Below are 16739 nucleotides of genomic sequence, written 5' to 3' on the forward strand. Positions count from 1 at the left end.
ATAAAAAGAAAGTTACTTATCTCCAGATCCCAAGTGCTTAGTGTAGGGGAGGCCAGAAGTGCATGTTGACTTGAAGATTACTTAGCACGAGGTCGATGTGTGGTTGTGCTTATGTGCCTGGAGTCAAGACAATGACACTCATGTCTAGTCACACTCCTGGATGTCAATCATTCTTCCAGTCACTTTGCAGATATCAATGACCCTGTAGCATTCTATCATTCAGTATTGATAATAATTCCCTGAAACAGATTTTTATAGACAAGAAACCAAACCTTTCTGGGTTAAGGGACCTGGGTTAAGGTCATGTATCAATTACTTTAGGATCAAGATCGGGATCAGATGGGTATCCTTCCAAATGCTGGGCTCCTTCCACTCACTGGCTCCCCACCATCCCCTCCCATCTTATCTGCCCACTCATTCACCCATGGAACTGCTCCTACGACGACAAGACAGATGAAGTCTCTACCCTCATGAAGCTTCCATCTTAGCTGGGAGAAGCTAAGTAAATAAGCAGGATTCAGGTGGTTGATCTCTGAAATAAATAGAGAAATATAATTCAGGGCAGGGAACCTGGCAGGTAGGACCTTTCTACAGATGTGACAGTTGAGATGAGACCTGAGGAATGTCCTCTGCAGTGGGTCCAAGGGCATTTCCTCCTGCCCTGCTACAACCCTCTCTCAGTTGTTCCTGAACTTGACCCACAAAACATTCTAAGCCATCCCAGGCCTCCCATGGGGAGCTGTTGGATTTACAGATCAGTAGGAACAGATCCCAGTCTGCCTCACTGCCAAAGTCCCGTCAGCGCTTACAGATGGTTTTCACAGATTGCTGCTTCCCTGTCTGTCTGCTCTGGCCTTCTCCACTCAAGGGAGCAAACAGTCTATTGGAGGTGGATGACTGGGAAGAATTTTCCAAGCATCTTTTATGCAGCAACCGACCCTGTTGGTTTTTACCCCCATGGGAGCCCTTGACTTACATTCTTTTATCTCTTTGTTCCTCTGTCTCCATAGGGAAAAGAACTACCAGTGACAGAACATCTGTATTCCAAGCACTGCACTTCCCATACTTATATGAAAATGCCTCTAGTCATGAGACCCTGGGCATTGCATGCTTATGTTTGGTGACACAGTCTTGTACATGGTCACAAAGACAGAGGTGGATCTTTCCTCTGTGGAAGTGTTTATTTGCAAAGAGTGGGAGTTTAGGTTTATTGCCAAAATGTTTGAAGGCAACGTTCTTACCACTGAACATGTCATGTTCAATGCTAGGTTGTTGTATGAGAGATACCGGGCCTGAAGAAGAAGGCAGGTGTCAGCTATGAGGGAGAAACTGCCCGCGTGCTGAAGTCAGACAGGCCTGGATTCTAAAGCGGCTCCACCACAGCCATGTGATTTTTGAAAAATCACATGATGTCCCTAAGGTTCTATTTCCCCATTTGAAAAATGAGGTTAACAATACCTGGAGAGGTTTTTTTTTTTTTCATGTAGTTTATTGTCTAGTTGGTTTCCATATAACACCCAGTGCTCTTCTCCACAAGTGCCCTCCTCCATGTCCATCACCCTCCTTCCCCTTTCCCCCTACCCGCTTCAGCCCTCAGTTCCTTTTCAGTATTCAAGAGCCTGGAGAGGTTTAAAATAGGAATGAAAAGGGTTGGTCCTAGCCAAAGCATACAGTAGGACAAATGTGTCCAAAAGAGAGAACGGCAGGCATGAGGCAATATTGACATTGGAATTTACTATGATCCAAGGCCTGGCCATCAGTTTTGTGACAATAACATGACTTTACAGCCAACACCAAAAGTCCACCTACCTCTCAGGATGGAATCACACTCACAAAGCTCCCTGGAATGAACAGAATGTCAACCTTTAAAATGACAAGGGGGACTTTAATTGTGATCAGAACCTCAAGGTCACATCAGCATGACCACTGCTGTCCCCCCCACTGGAAAGCACACAGGAAGCCAAATTATAATCCAGAAGTCCTTGTAGAGATGCTGGGCTCTTGTGCTCTAAAGCTTTGGACCTTCTCAGAACATAGGGAGAGGCCCCATTCCTGTGGGTAAGGTTTAGTATCCACTGAAGGAAGAGAAAAATCCCATCATCTTGAAAAAAGGTAGATCATTGAGTAAGAAATAGTGTGGGAAGATGGAGCTTCTTCCTGTCCTTGAGACTTTCCCTTGGGTCTATATTGGATGGACCAAACTTTCAGTCTGAAACAAAAGGAAAAGAATAAGGAGCAGCCCTGATGCAGCCTTGATTGGTGGCCTTAGCGGCCATGATAGATGAGGGGCCCTAAGAGGAAGGAGTGTCCTCCCTCCAGAGGTGTAAACTCCAGAGGCATACCTCAGCCTCCAGCCCTGAGCTCCCTGCACCCTGCAAATATGCAGATAGATTCACCCTCCACTGTCAACCCCAAAGGATTCAGTTGGATATTACAAAGTGTGTGGCCATTTCTCTTCTCTGGTTGCCTTATGTATAATGACACTGTGCATTTATGCAGGTTGATTTGTGGCTATATACTGCTCTTTCTAGAAATAATTTAGAGGCTGAAAACATAGATACTTCATCCTAAAAAGCAGATAAAACCTCTGAGCTCAGAGATGAATCCTGGTCTAATCTTATGATGCTGGGAAAGGTAGAGTGCTTATTTAGTGAAGAAGGATGTTAATAAGGACTGAAATTACTTTCTTAAAATGTCCACAGGACCCATCATGTGGACAAAAGCCCTGATGTGTTGTATGGAACCCAAAGAAGGAGAATTAGAGCTGATGAACAGAAGTTACACCAAGATGGATTTTTGTCTCATCTTAAGGTAAAAAAAAAATGTGCAGGTCCTTATTCTTGATAATGAATGACTCCCATTGTCTTCTGCCTCACCTTCAGTTCCTGCAAAAGTTCTCTGAGGAGCACAAATGTGAATCTCAAGAGGAAGACAAGCTGACAACTAGGTGGGGTGTGAAAAATGCACCAGCACTACTAAGCGTGTTCCATATCTGTTGCACTATTATCATGGGAGGGTACCAGACAAGAGCCTCACAGACCTCCTCTCATTTAATCTGCACAAGGACCCAAAGTTATAGGTGCCCTCATTAGCCCCACTTAAAGATGAGTAAACAGGCTTATAAAGGGCACATAACTTGACAAATCAATTCACTGAGTAACTGGACAAAGCAAGAATTGATATTAGGCCTGTTTGACGCCTTCACCAGTAAATCATACCTACATACATTTGCTGGGGTTGTTTTCAGTTTATTCAGCCACTTCATGAAATGTTGCAGGAAAAAGACTTGCTGCTGAGGATCACCAGGCCATGCAGAAGGGTGTGGCCCTGGGATCCAGTCAACAAGAGTGCTGAGTAAGGTCCACTCAAGGGTAACACCAGCCAGCCTCTGCTGGGTCATTCCACCAACCTCCATGTATATTTCTTTCTAAATACTTGTTTTGGTGCTTTGTCCACATGTACCCATAATAGTATTGAAGAACGGGATTTGTAATCCAGAGATGTAATGAGGAAAGAAGATCAGGAAAGAGGACATACGTGAATAATCCCTTGCCAGAACATTGGACGCTGCTAAAGGTTGGACAAAATGGTGATGAGCGGAAATGTCTGGTGCTACAATCTGAGTCCAGTGGCCAGCTAGAGTAGTCAGATGAGAGTAATTATTTTCGGGGAGCAGAAGTTCTGAAAGATTTCTGTCACATCCCTCCAAACAGAAGCCGTTACTCTTCAGAGGCTATATGTCACACTTTGTAAGCCAAAGGCACACTCAGTACAAAAATTCTGTATCACCTGCTCACAAAATTTGAGTATCATCCAATAGCTTTCAATACAAAGTTGAAATGCCTTAATTTAACACCTGCCATCCACATGTTTACCTCCTACAGCAGCCTCTCTCACCCCTTCTACATATTCATTCTTGGCCCCAGCCACTCTGAGTTTCAGGTAGTTCTGGAAACAAACTTACTGTTTTGTTTGTCTACTTCTGTCTTTAATGTCCTGCTGCCCTTTTCCTTACTTAAATCCTACTTGTTCTTCAAGACGCAGGTCACTGATACATGGGCCTCGGTGGATCTCTGCCCATGTGGTATAGTGTCCTCTCTGCGCTACATACCCACAAAATAGCCTGTGTGCATCTGCAAGGGGAGCACATAACTCACAGTGAGTTCTGTCTATTGTCCCCATCCCCACTCCCACCACTGCTTCCACTGTCCTCAGAGAGAATAAAGGGGAAAAGATCATCTTTTCACCGACTTTTCAGTCATAGGAACTGAGCATTGCAAATAATGTTAAAACTAAATGACCTTATTTTTTCTATTTTTTTCTAATGTTTTTATTTATTTTTGAGAGCGAGAGAGAGAGAGAGAGAGAGACAGGGCAAGCAAGAGCGGGTCAGAGAGAGAGAGAGATACAGAATCTGAAGCAGGCTCCAGGCTCTGAGCCGTCTGCACAGAGCCCGACGTGGGGCTTGAACCCATGAACCATGAGATCATGACCTGAGCCAAAGCCGGACACCTAACCGGCTGAGCCACCCAGGCGCCCCTAAAACTAAATGGCTTTAATTTTCAGTTCAGTTCCTGGTAAGGTTCTCTGTTCCAGTTCTGAGTCAGGTGGAGCAAGCACACAGTACCACCTCCCCCATAGAAGACAGTGGCCACAAAGAATAGATAGAACTCACGGGACATCTGTGTGAGACTGAAAAATAAAGAGTAGCAGGCAGAATGGAGAAGATCAGAAGTAAGAGTACTGTTGACCTGATGGTATGTTTACCATCTTTTTCTCTAGCATCCTCCGGCCTGGATAGGCATCAGTAAATCCAGAAATGGGGAACAAGGCACAAACAGAGAAAGGTCCAAAGGAAGTCCTCTAGCTCTGGTCTGAGGAGCATGAGAGGGAGCTCCTAATGCTTGAAGAAAGTATGGAAATGCCTGGGTTTCCTGCCACAGCCTCCAAGCAGTCCCATGGCTACAGGGACAGAGGCAATAACAGACTCCAAGGGAAGAAAAGCTTTCTCCCCAGTAAAGATATGATTTCAAACAGGTTAGGGAAGCCCGATTGTTTTTCTTCCTCTGGTTCTCGCACTACATGATCCAGAACATGGGCACAGATACAGAAGGGAATGGCAGAATCAGATAACTAAAACACAAGCTTTCTACCCAGAGAACCAACACCAGGAGACCAAAGAAACAGACAATACCCAAGAGATAAGAGAGAAGGGAACTCAAGAAAGCGACCCCCTTATGTTCTTTCTAAACTCTGTGCCTCACCCTTGAGTTGCACATGCGTGTAACTTATCCTAAACAGCATACAAAAAAATCTGAGAGCTGAATAAAAACAGAGACACTGCCACCTAAACTTCAGATAGGCCACTGGGTGGGGCACATGCACAGAACAGATCTAAATCCTACTACAAAGGATCTGAAGACTCAACTTACGTTGTAACCACAGTACACAGAAAGTGGTTTGGAACTTGCAGACTAAATCTAACCAGGTTGACAGTCTGCTAAAACAAAAATATAAATATACTCCACAAGATTCAAATAAGATCCAGTGTCTAATAACATGGTACTCAAAATGTCTGGGCTGCAGTTCAAAATTACTCCACAAATGAAGAACCAGGAAAATCTCAACTTACATGAGAAAAGACAATCCACAAAGGCCCATGTCAAGATAATACAGTTGTTGGAATGATCTGTAATGACTTTAAAGTGGCTATTACAAAAATGTACCAGAAAGCAATCATAATGCTCTTGAAATCAGTGGAAAGATAGAAGTCTCAGCAAAGATACAGAAGATATAAAGAAGAACCAAAAAGTACAGAAAAATAAAATAAGAAAATAGAAACTCTCCCTGGATCAGCTGAATAGTAAAATAGAGATGACATAGAAAGGAGTTATAAAATTCATCCAATCTGAACGAGAGAGAGAGAGAGAGAGAGAGAGAGAGAGAGAGAGAGAAAATTATTTGAAAATGGCCAGAGCCTCAGAAATCTAGGAGATAATAAGAAAGGTCTAACAGCTGTGCCATTAGAGTCTCAGAAGGAGAGTGCATTGCTGAAAAATATTTGAAGCAATATGTCTGAGAAAAATTCTAAATCTAACATGGACCTACATGTTTGAGAAACCGATTGAGTCCTAAATAGGATAAACTCAAAGGAATCCGGACACATCATAATCATATTCTTGAAAATGAAACACAAAGAAAGATCTTAAAAGCAGCTGGAAGAAAACAATGTGTTACCTACAAAAAATGATTCAAATGACTGACTTTTTCATCAAAAAACATGGAAGCCAGAAGCAAGTGAAACAACATTTATAAAGTGCTGAGTAAATTGCCAACTAAAATCCTATGCCCAACAAAAATATCCTTCAGAAGTGAAGACAAAATACAGTTTCAGATGATAGAAAACTAAGAGAGGCATCTGGAAGTCTCAAGAAGCTCCCAACTCTTGATTTCAGCTCAGGTCATGATCTCACACTTTGTGAGATCAAGCCCCCATCAGGCTCTGCCTGTTTGGGATCCTCTCTCTCACTCTCTTTCTGTCCCACCTTGCTCATACTCTATCTCTCTCCCTCAAAATAGATAAATAAATATTTTAAAAGAAAAGAAAGGAAAGCTAAGGGCATTCATGGACAGCAGACCTACTCTGAAAGAACTGTTAAAGTTCTTCAGATAGAAGAGAAATGAGAGCAAAAGGAAACTCGTAACATCAGGAAGGAAGGAGAACAGAGAGTAATATCTGAGTAAGTGTGAGAAATCATTCTTTTCTTAGAGAATTCTTTAAAATAGGTTTGGGGGGCGCCTGGGTGGCTCAGTCGGTTAAGCATCCGGCTTTGGCTCAGGTCACAATCTCACGGTTCATGGGTTTGAGCCCTGCGTCGGGCTCTGTGCTGACAGCTTGCTCAGAGACTGGAGCCTGCTTCAGATTCTGTGTCTCCCTCTCTCTCTGCCCCTTCTCTGCTCATGCCATCTCTCTCTCTGTCTCTCAAAAACAAATTTAAAAAAAAAACAGGAAAAAAATAGGTTTGGTAGTTGAAAGAAAAACTTGTAAGATGGATGGGTTTGTAAAGTACGTTGATATAATATTCAAGACTACTGCAACATAAATGGGAGAGGGTTATATAAAGTGACAAAATTTCTACAATCTACTTAAAGTGATAAAACATTAAGAGTATACTATGAAAAATTAAATGAGAATATTATAATACCTAGAGCAAGTGTTGGAAAACTATGGCCCACAGGCCAAATCCAACTTACCATCTATTTTTTGTAAGTGATGTTTTATTGGAATACAACTATTAGCATTCACTTACATCCTGTCTGAGGCTGCTTTTACACTATAATGGTACAATTGAATAGTTTGCAAAAAAAAAAAAAAAAAAAGGCTATATGGCATGCAAAGCCTAAAATAGTTAGTATCTGGTCCTTTACAGAAAAATGTGGCCAACACTTGTTCTAGAACAAACACCTAAAAAGTATATACAAATAGTTATATCAAAGGTCACTATAGATAAAATTAAATATTAAAAATTGTACAAATAACCCAAAAGAAGACAAGAAAGGGGAAAACCAGGAATAAAAAATAGAATAAAACAAATAGTAAAGGGAAAGGCATATGTAATAATATATTGATAACACATTAAAAATAAAGGATCTAAACATACTAATTAAAAGACAGATATTTTATGAATATATTGAAAAGAAATAACCCAACTGGCAAAAACTGCCTGAACTGAATATAGAAATGCACAAATCCATAACTATAATTGGCAATTTCAACCCTCTTTATTCAGTAATAGATGGAACAAGTTGGCAGAAAAATAGCAATGATATAGAAGAGCTAAAAAATGCCTTCAACAAACTGGATCCAACGGACATTTATAGAGCACTGCCACAAACAGTAGCAGAATACACATTACTTTCAAATCTGCATGGAGCATTCAGCATCATAGACCCTGCCAAGTGTCATCAAACTAACCTCAATACTTTTAAAGTCATGGAAATCACACATGTTCTCTGACCATAATGAAATGAAGCCAGAAATCAATAACCAAAAGATAACAGAAAAATCTCCAAATACTTGAAAACTAAACTGCACTTAGAAATATGAGTTAGAGAAGAAGCCTCAGAGAAAGTATAAAATATTTTTAACTGCACAAAAGTGAAAATACAACATATTATAATGTGTTAGATGCAGTTAAAACGATGCTTAGCAGTAAAGTTATAACATGAATTTAAAAAGAAGAAAGTTCTCAAATTAATAACTTAAGTCTATGTATTAAGACACCATAACAAAAGAACAAAATAAACTTAAGCCAAGCAGAAGACAAGAAATAATAAGCAGAAATCAGTGAAACTGAAAGCAGAAAGAAAAAATGAAAAAAAAAAACCTGTTTTTTAAAAGGTTGACAAAAATGACAAACCTATAGTAACTCTCATATACCAAAAAGAAGATGCAAGTTACTGATATCAGGAATAAACCAGGGAATTTTAATACAGATCCCTCCAATCTTAGAATAGTGGTAAGACAACACTATAAACAGTATTATGAACATAAATTCAACAATTTCTGTGAAATGGACCAATTACTTGAAAATCACAAGTTACCAAAAATTTACAAGAGGAAATAGAGAAACTAAATAGTCATATAACTATTAAATTCATCAAATATGTAAATTTAAAACTTTCCATGAAAGACAAGTCCAGGCCCAGAAGATTTCTCTTATAAATTTCAGAAAACAGTTAAAGAAGAAACAAAATCCGTCTACACAATCTCTTCCAGAAAATAGAAGAGGGAATACTTCAACTCATTTTTCAAGACAAGCATTACCCTGATACCAAAACCAGATAAAGATAGCATTAAAATAGAAAATTAGTAACCAAGAGGTCAAGAGGACCAGTAATCCTTTTGAAAATAAAGTTTAAAATCTTCAACAAAATAATAGCAAATCAAATCTTGGAATATGTAAAAATAAGAACATATCATTATCAAGTGGAATTTATTTCATGAATGCAAACCCTTGTTCCACATTCAAAAGTAAATCAATGTAAACTTCATTAACAGTCTTAAGAAGAAAAACCACAAGATTATATCTCAAAACAAGGCAAAAAATCAGAAATCCATGTAGAGGAGAAACATTTACCTAGGAAAAAAATAACCTACCAATTATATTTTTACAATGAAACTTTAACATATCATTTCCTCCTGGAAATCTTTGAACCTCCATGTGTTACATGTCCATTTAAAACACCATTGCTGCATTTCTCCATCAGGGCATTTCTTTGAAGAGAATTTTCAAAACCTTGGCCAATGGGATATCTCTCATTCAGGATGGATATTATATGTAATGATTTTCCTTGATATCTTTCCTACTCAGAGGAAGCAGACTCCTTTAACTTTACAGGAAAGTGGGGAAAGATGTGTGCATTAGTGTATCTTCAAGATGGCAAGAGAGACTTTAAAAGGTGATGCACACATCGTAGGTGATTCCTTCTTCATTTCTGAGCTCAGCATTTTTACTATGTCAAGTACATTAAATTTCAAAGGTTCAATATACTCCTTAAATATTCAATTTATACATCTCATAACTTCTCAACCATCACATGATAGGGAGCCGCTCACCAGCCCAGCTGCCTCAGCTTTGGACTCAGCTGGATGAAACGGATCTCCTTTGAGATGTTCTTTCTTCCAACCTGACTAGAACAAAGAAGAGATAAAGGGGGAGGAGGAAATAAGCAAGTGAGAGGTGGAAAAATGGAAGAACAAATGATGGTTAAGAAAAGGAGAGAATCTTTAACCCCCATGTATTTTAATTGGACAATTCTGGAAGCTTCATAAAGGAGGGAAGTTCTGGAAGTACCTTCCTCTATGAAGGGAAGTTTTGGAACTTCTATAAAGTTCTGGAAGCTATAGAGGAGGGACATAGCCTCTAGAGTAGTTTTGGAGCAATGGTCATGGGGAGATACACAAGGACCCATGATGTTGCCTTGTAAGGAACTTTTTACAAGTTCTCTCTGCTTGCTAGGTATGTGTGAAACATTCTTTCCTTGGGTCAGAGATTTTATTACCTTCCCAATGGTCAGCAATTCACTATAATAACTAATGGAAAACATTTGTGCAATATTCATAGGGCTAACTGAATAACCAGCTCATAACAGCATGCCACATTTCTGGGGAGAAATCAGAGTAACCGCTCCCAATCCAAATAGCCCAAAGAAGAGTATGAAAGTAGCAGAATAAAGATGCCATTCCTAGTGAAGCCAGCTCAGGACAGCCAGCCTCCAAAGCCAAAATGCCCAAGAAATAAGAGTTTATTCCAAGATGTGTTTGCGCATGTATTCACCAGGACCTTCCACGGCCAAGTGGAGACAGAAGCCTCCTGGATACTGGGAGAGTCAAAGAATTCTATTTGGCTAAACTTAGGGTGTTGTGGTTAATCTTATTTGTCTTTTCCTGGAGTCAATAACTGCAGTTCAAGTGTGGAATTTACTGGATTTTAAGTTGAGACCAAGAGATCTCGATGAGTTTTGCCATACTAAGCAAAGGCATGAAGAAACAAGGGAGAAAAAGTAAAAAAAAAAAAAAAAAAAAAAGTGTCAGGAAGAAAAAGAGAGGAAAGAAACAAGATACCAATCATTTAGCACTTAGTAAATGTTTGTGTCTTAAGGACTTTACTTATGACATCTCATGGTTGTGGTCAAGATAAGACTGAATGAATCTTGCTCTCCTGTGACTTTTCTTGGAAAAGTAAACCACACAAACCAGAAGGACCTTAGAAACTGAGTGCCTTTAACATTATTTTTCATCAGCAGCAGAAACCTTTGTTCAAGTGGAATCATCAAGAAGCTCACCATAAAAGCAGGCAAAAGTATAACCGTGATCCAAGAGAACAGGGGCCCCCTAAACAAAAGGGAAAGCTGACCGCAGATCCAGACAAGACCTCTGGTTTCTTTCCTGGTCCATGTTCTTCCTATCATGTCACACCATCTCTTTGTGGAGTAATCTTCACACACCTTCCCCAATTCATGTCGAGTCTCTCCAATAAGATCAAAAGCCTTGAAGGCAAGTTTCAGATCTTACATACTTCTTTTTATCCCCACTGCCTATAGAGAGGAACCGACACACACGCCAAGACTCAAAATACATCTGAGGACAGACTCTAGGTACTTTAATAATGTCTACAGGTACAGAGCAAATATAGAGTGTATAAACTTGTGCTGGGGAGGAGGGATTTTAAACTTCTTGGTGAGCTTCCATTTTGGAAGTAGGCGGATATGTGCTTTCTCTATGGGAGCAGTGTACCCTGAATGATCTATGGATACAGGCCATACAAGGAAAGATGGCCTGCAAGGGTAGGGCACAGGCTGGGAGGCCCTGCTGTCATATCATATAGGTTTGTTCCAAGCGATGGATCCATGGAGGTACCACTCCAAAGCAGATAGACAAGCTTCGAGACAAAATAACTCAGTATTTAAGAGTTATATAAGAGACTCTTAAATCCAGAGAACAAACTGAGAGTCACTGGGTGGGGGATGGGCTAGATGGGTGATGGGCATTAAGGAGGGCCCTTGTTGGGATGAACATTGGGTGTTATAGGGAAGTGATGAATCACTGGGTTCTACTCCTGAAACCCATACTACACGGTATGTTAACTAACTTCAATTTAAATAGACACTTTAAAAAAAGAGTAAAATAACTCATGCGTAGATATGTGAAGCTGAGCAAACACAAAACTGCAGGTTGGGCAAAGATTAGCAAGCCAAGAGGTCCAAATAGGTCATGATGCTAATTCTGCTAAGGCAGAGGAATTAGTTTATTAAAAATTAAAGTATTCTAATACTGTTGCTATCGTTAATTGTGTAGCCATGTCTTGGAAGAGAATGACTCCTCTTCCTCTCCCTTTACTGCTGGGTAACACAACTAGACCAGATGTAGGCTCATGAGACATTCAAGCCTCAGTTCAGCTCAATAAGCACACACTGAAAAAAAATAAAAAATAAAAATAAACACATACTGTACATCGGGCTCTCTGCTAAGAGAGACAATACCAGTTTCCCTGACTTCAACAAACAAATAGAGGCTCGTTTTCTTCAAGATTAAGAAAAACAAATCCCTGCCTTCAAAAATCGAATAGCCTCTGCAGAAATTGTGCAGGTAGTGTTAATACAGGGAGCATTGCTCCACACAGCATCTGGTTACCAGATGCCCAATGCATACATTTATTGAAGGAATGAATGATCGAGGTAAGCTTGGGGAGAGGGGAGCTTAGAGGGGGAGAAATAAGCATAGCATAAAGTAGGAAGTGATTGTCAGAAAGAACTCATTGGGTACAAATTTAATAAATGCAAAAGGAATCAACAGTTTAGAGCACTTTGTATTTTACAAAATTCTTCTGAATGAAACAGGTCACTTATATTCACCACTAACCAAGGAAGCCATCACTCTCCCTGAAGTTCCAGAAAAAGCAATAGAAAAGAAAGAAGCTGGCCCAGGTCAAAGTCACCCAGCCAGTAAGAGTCAGAGCTGTGACTCAAACCCATTTCTTTTGACTCTAAAGTTTGTGTGTTTCCCAGAAGCCCATGCTGTCACAGAGCCTCACCAAGTCCCTATTCCCTTCAGGGAACCTCACATTTAAAATGAACTTGCAACTTCCAGTTGGGTCCTAAAAGGACATTTGAACCTCTAAAATGAGGTGGTGGGGAATCTTACTTTCAAAATTTGGGGAGCTATCACTATGGGTATAATAGTTTCTTTTTCTTTCCCTGGCCCCATCACATAGAAAAGTAGAGAGCGGGCGCCTAGGTGGCTCAGTCAGTTAGGTGGCCAACGAGCTCAGGTCATGATCTCGTGGTTGGTGAGTTTGAACCCCCCGTTGGACTCTGTGCTGACAGCTTGGAGCCTGCTTTAGATTCTGTGTCTCCTTCTCTCTCTGCCCTTCTCCTGCTCACGCTCTGTCTCTCTGTCTTTCAAAAATAAATAAACATTAAAAAAAAAAGAAAAGTAGAGAGCATTTTAACTCATCCTATGAGGTCAGCAATACCCTCATACCAATGCTAAACAAGAAAAGAAAACCACAGGCCACTATCTTTTATTAACATAAATGCAAAATTCTTCAGCAAAATACTAGCAAACTGAATCCAGCAGCACACTTAAAAAAGTATATTTCAGGAGTGCCTGGGTGGCTCAGTCGGTTAAGTCTCTGACTTCAGCTCAGGTCATGATCTCATAGTTCGTGGGTTCGAGCCCCATGTCAGGCTCTGTGCTGATAGCTCAGAACCTGGAGCCTGCTTCAGATTCTGTATCTCCCTCTCTCTCTTTTCTTCCCTCGCTCATGCTCTGTCTCTCTCTCCTTCAAAACTAAATAAACATTAAAAAATTTTTTAAAATAAAACAATATTAGTGGTAAATGATAACTTTAAGAAAGTAGTAGACCATATTCGTTAACAAAAACACATTGAATGAATGCAAAATGATTATCAGTCACAAATACAAAGGGATTTTTTTTGCAAAATCATGTCCCCATGCAAACACACAATTTTTGGCTAACGTTTTATCAATTTGCCTATGGGAGATATTTTGCAGTTTTCTGTGAGCACTGTGCCTCCTTGCATGTAAATGAGAAACAGCTCAGGCTGTTAATGAGAACTCTGAACACAAAGGCAGCATCAAAGCAGGGCGTGTATTTATGAAATGGTATTTACATTTGGAAAAGTCCCAGCCCTGCCTTGTTCTCCCCCTCGTAAGCCCTCCCCAGACACCCCATCCACAGTCTTGTATCCAGACAGAGCAGGAATCCTAAAGCCCCTCCCTCTCCTGTGCCAGAATATTCCACCCATTGCCTCATCCAGCCCGCTCCCCTCCCCTCCCACCTTCCCAAAGCCAACCCACCCCCTCCTCCCCAGCTCAGCACCATAGCCCAGGTCGGGCTCTCCTCTGTCTTGGGATGTGGACCTCACATAGCCTCCCCGCCTCCAGCTCCCACCCCAGTCCTTCCCCTGTGCTTCCCGAGTAATCCTCGAAGAAATCACAAAGCAGAGCACGGCACTCTCACACCCACACCGGAAACCCTGTACTCCTTCTCCTCACTCGGGTAGCACTGTAGACAAGAATTCAGGTCCTTCACCCCACAGTGTCATGCATGTCACATTGACTATATTTCTTTAGTGGAAAATACACCATAAATAACAGAATGACAGGCATAATATTAACCACAACAATTTAATAGTTTTGATGTTGGGCTGTCTTCTATTTAATAAGTACAGACAATGGAGTAGAAATGCTTATTTTTTTTTCCCTGAAAAGAAGTCATGATTATATTGATAGTGACTTTCCAATCAAGGATATGAGATTTGGAGGGAAAATATTGGGGAAAACTTTGCTTCTGCTATTGAGGAAAAGGGAGGACGTTTTGAAAATGGAAGTGTCCCCACAATGACTTTATTATCATATTGCGGGGAAGAGCATGAATTTGATGACAGATGGGTCTGAGTTTGGTACTAATTCTGATATTTTATGGATCTTTGACCTTGAGGAAGTTATTTGACCTCCCAAACTTGGTCTTCTTTCTTTGTGAACTGGATATATGATCTACATGAGCATGTTCTTAAGGGGATAAAATTTTACCAGATGAGTTACATACCCACCACATTCGCAAAGGGAAGATCTCATAAACACAACTTATTATATTGGGAATTAATATTACTGCTGTCATTTTCCCCCTCCCACCGAAAAGCACTGCCTACATATCACATCACTCTTTTCCTCAGCTGATACTTTGTGTCACAACTGTAGGAAAAACATATATAGTTTAATGAAACATTGGCAGAACTCTGACAGTTCACAACATAATTAAAATACTAATTAAAAATTTTTAACATTTATTTATTTATGAGAGAGACAGACAGAGTGTGAACAGGGGAGAAGCAGAGAAAGAGGGAGTCACAGAATCCGAAACAGGCTCCAGGCTCCAAGCTGTCAGCACAGAGACTGACATGGGGCTCGAGCCAACAAACCATGAGATCATGACCTGAACCGAAGTCGGACGCTTAACCAACTGAGCCAAAGGAAATCCCGCCCTAGCCTACCATTTATTGAATTATTGAAATTCCATATTTGCTTTTGCAAGGAAAATGTTTAGGTGGCCCACTGGAGATGAACGTGCCGGGATTGGATTGTTATTTGGTACTTCTCAGAATCAAAGTGAAGGACATAATTGTGTTGCAGATTAAATTTAATAAAAATCGCGATGGTTATCCTTAAGTCCTTTACTTTCTATCTTGTTGGACAGGGAGCAGTCAAAACTCTTCCCAAATGTGCCCAATGCCACCTCGATTAATTCAGCAAGCAAGACAGAATTGGCCACTTACCTATCAGTCACGGTCAGAATGGGGTTCTGTAAGCAGAGTCCAAATCATGGACACAGTGCTGGGAGCCTTCTCGGCCAATCCTGGCCCCTGTCCAAAAGAGTTTGTCATGTTAAATTCATCAGCACCATCTTGCCCCATACTATCTGGGCCAAATGTGAGCAGAGGCAGCAAAAGAGGTGCATATTCAGTTGATGGGATAGTATATAAATGTGACCATTGTGATCGAGTCTGATCAGCGCTTGGTGCTGCACATCCGTGGGACAGGAGGCAGGAGCAGGTAATGAGGAAACATAATTACAACGTGTTCCAGTGGCTCCCAGAGCTGCCCGGGGAGGGAGACCTCATGGGTGTCAGAGCAATTACGGATCTCCACACACATTTGAAAAGAACAGACTGTGACACCGACACACATCAGTGGCAGGAGAATAAGCCCCCGAATCATTCTGGCAACCCAGCCCAGACTCCTGTCTCAACAACTGACAACACCAGGATGGGTTCACATCAGCTCCCTGGCGGCTGACACCCAAGATGCTTGGAAGAAATGCAGATGCCAGGCACGGGGAGTGCTCCCAGGACTCCTTTGCTCGGCCCTCCCACCTCATCTTATTCTATGAACCCCTTGGCATCACCCCCTGCTTGCTGCGTGGCCTTGGTGAAGTCCCTTGGTGAATCCCAATCTCCTTCTTTGGCACAGGGGTAGGAGAAGCAATGCAGCTAGATAACAATCACCTGCTTTCTCCTCGCAGGTTTTGATGGTTTTCTGTCTCACATTCAGGTACTTCATCCATTTTGAGTTGATTTTTGTGTCTGGTGTAAGAAAGTGGTCCAGTTTCATTCTTCTGCATGTTGCTGTCCTGTTCTCCCAGCACCACCTGCTAAAGAGGCTGTCTTTTTTTCCATTAGATACTCTTTCCTGCATAGTCAAAGGGGAAAAAATAGTTAAAGAGAGGGAGGGAAGCAAACCATAAGAGACTCTTAAATACAGAGAACGAACTGAGGGTTGATGGGGGGCAGGGGAAGAGAGGAAAGGGTTGATGGGCATTGAGGAGGGCACTTGGGATGAGCACTGGGTGTTGTATGGAGGCCAACTTGACAATAAACTACATTAAATAAAATTAATTAATTAATTAGAATCACCTGGAACATTGTTTAAAACTCTAGATTCCTTTTCCCTACTGAATTGGTGTCCAAAAGGGATGAGACTCAGGAATGTGTATTTTAAACATGCTCCCCAAGGGTTCAGTTTTGCTTTCATTTCCCTTGCCTTTGAGGATGTGTCAAGTAGGAGATTGCTGCGGTGGAGGTCTAGGGGGTTTTTTCCTACTTTCTCCTCCAGGGTTTTGATGGTTTCCTGTCTCACATTCAGGTCCTTCAGC

This window comes from Suricata suricatta, chromosome 4, assembly GCF_006229205.1.
Source record: "Suricata suricatta isolate VVHF042 chromosome 4, meerkat_22Aug2017_6uvM2_HiC, whole genome shotgun sequence".
Taxonomy (NCBI): domain Eukaryota; kingdom Metazoa; phylum Chordata; class Mammalia; order Carnivora; family Herpestidae; genus Suricata; species Suricata suricatta.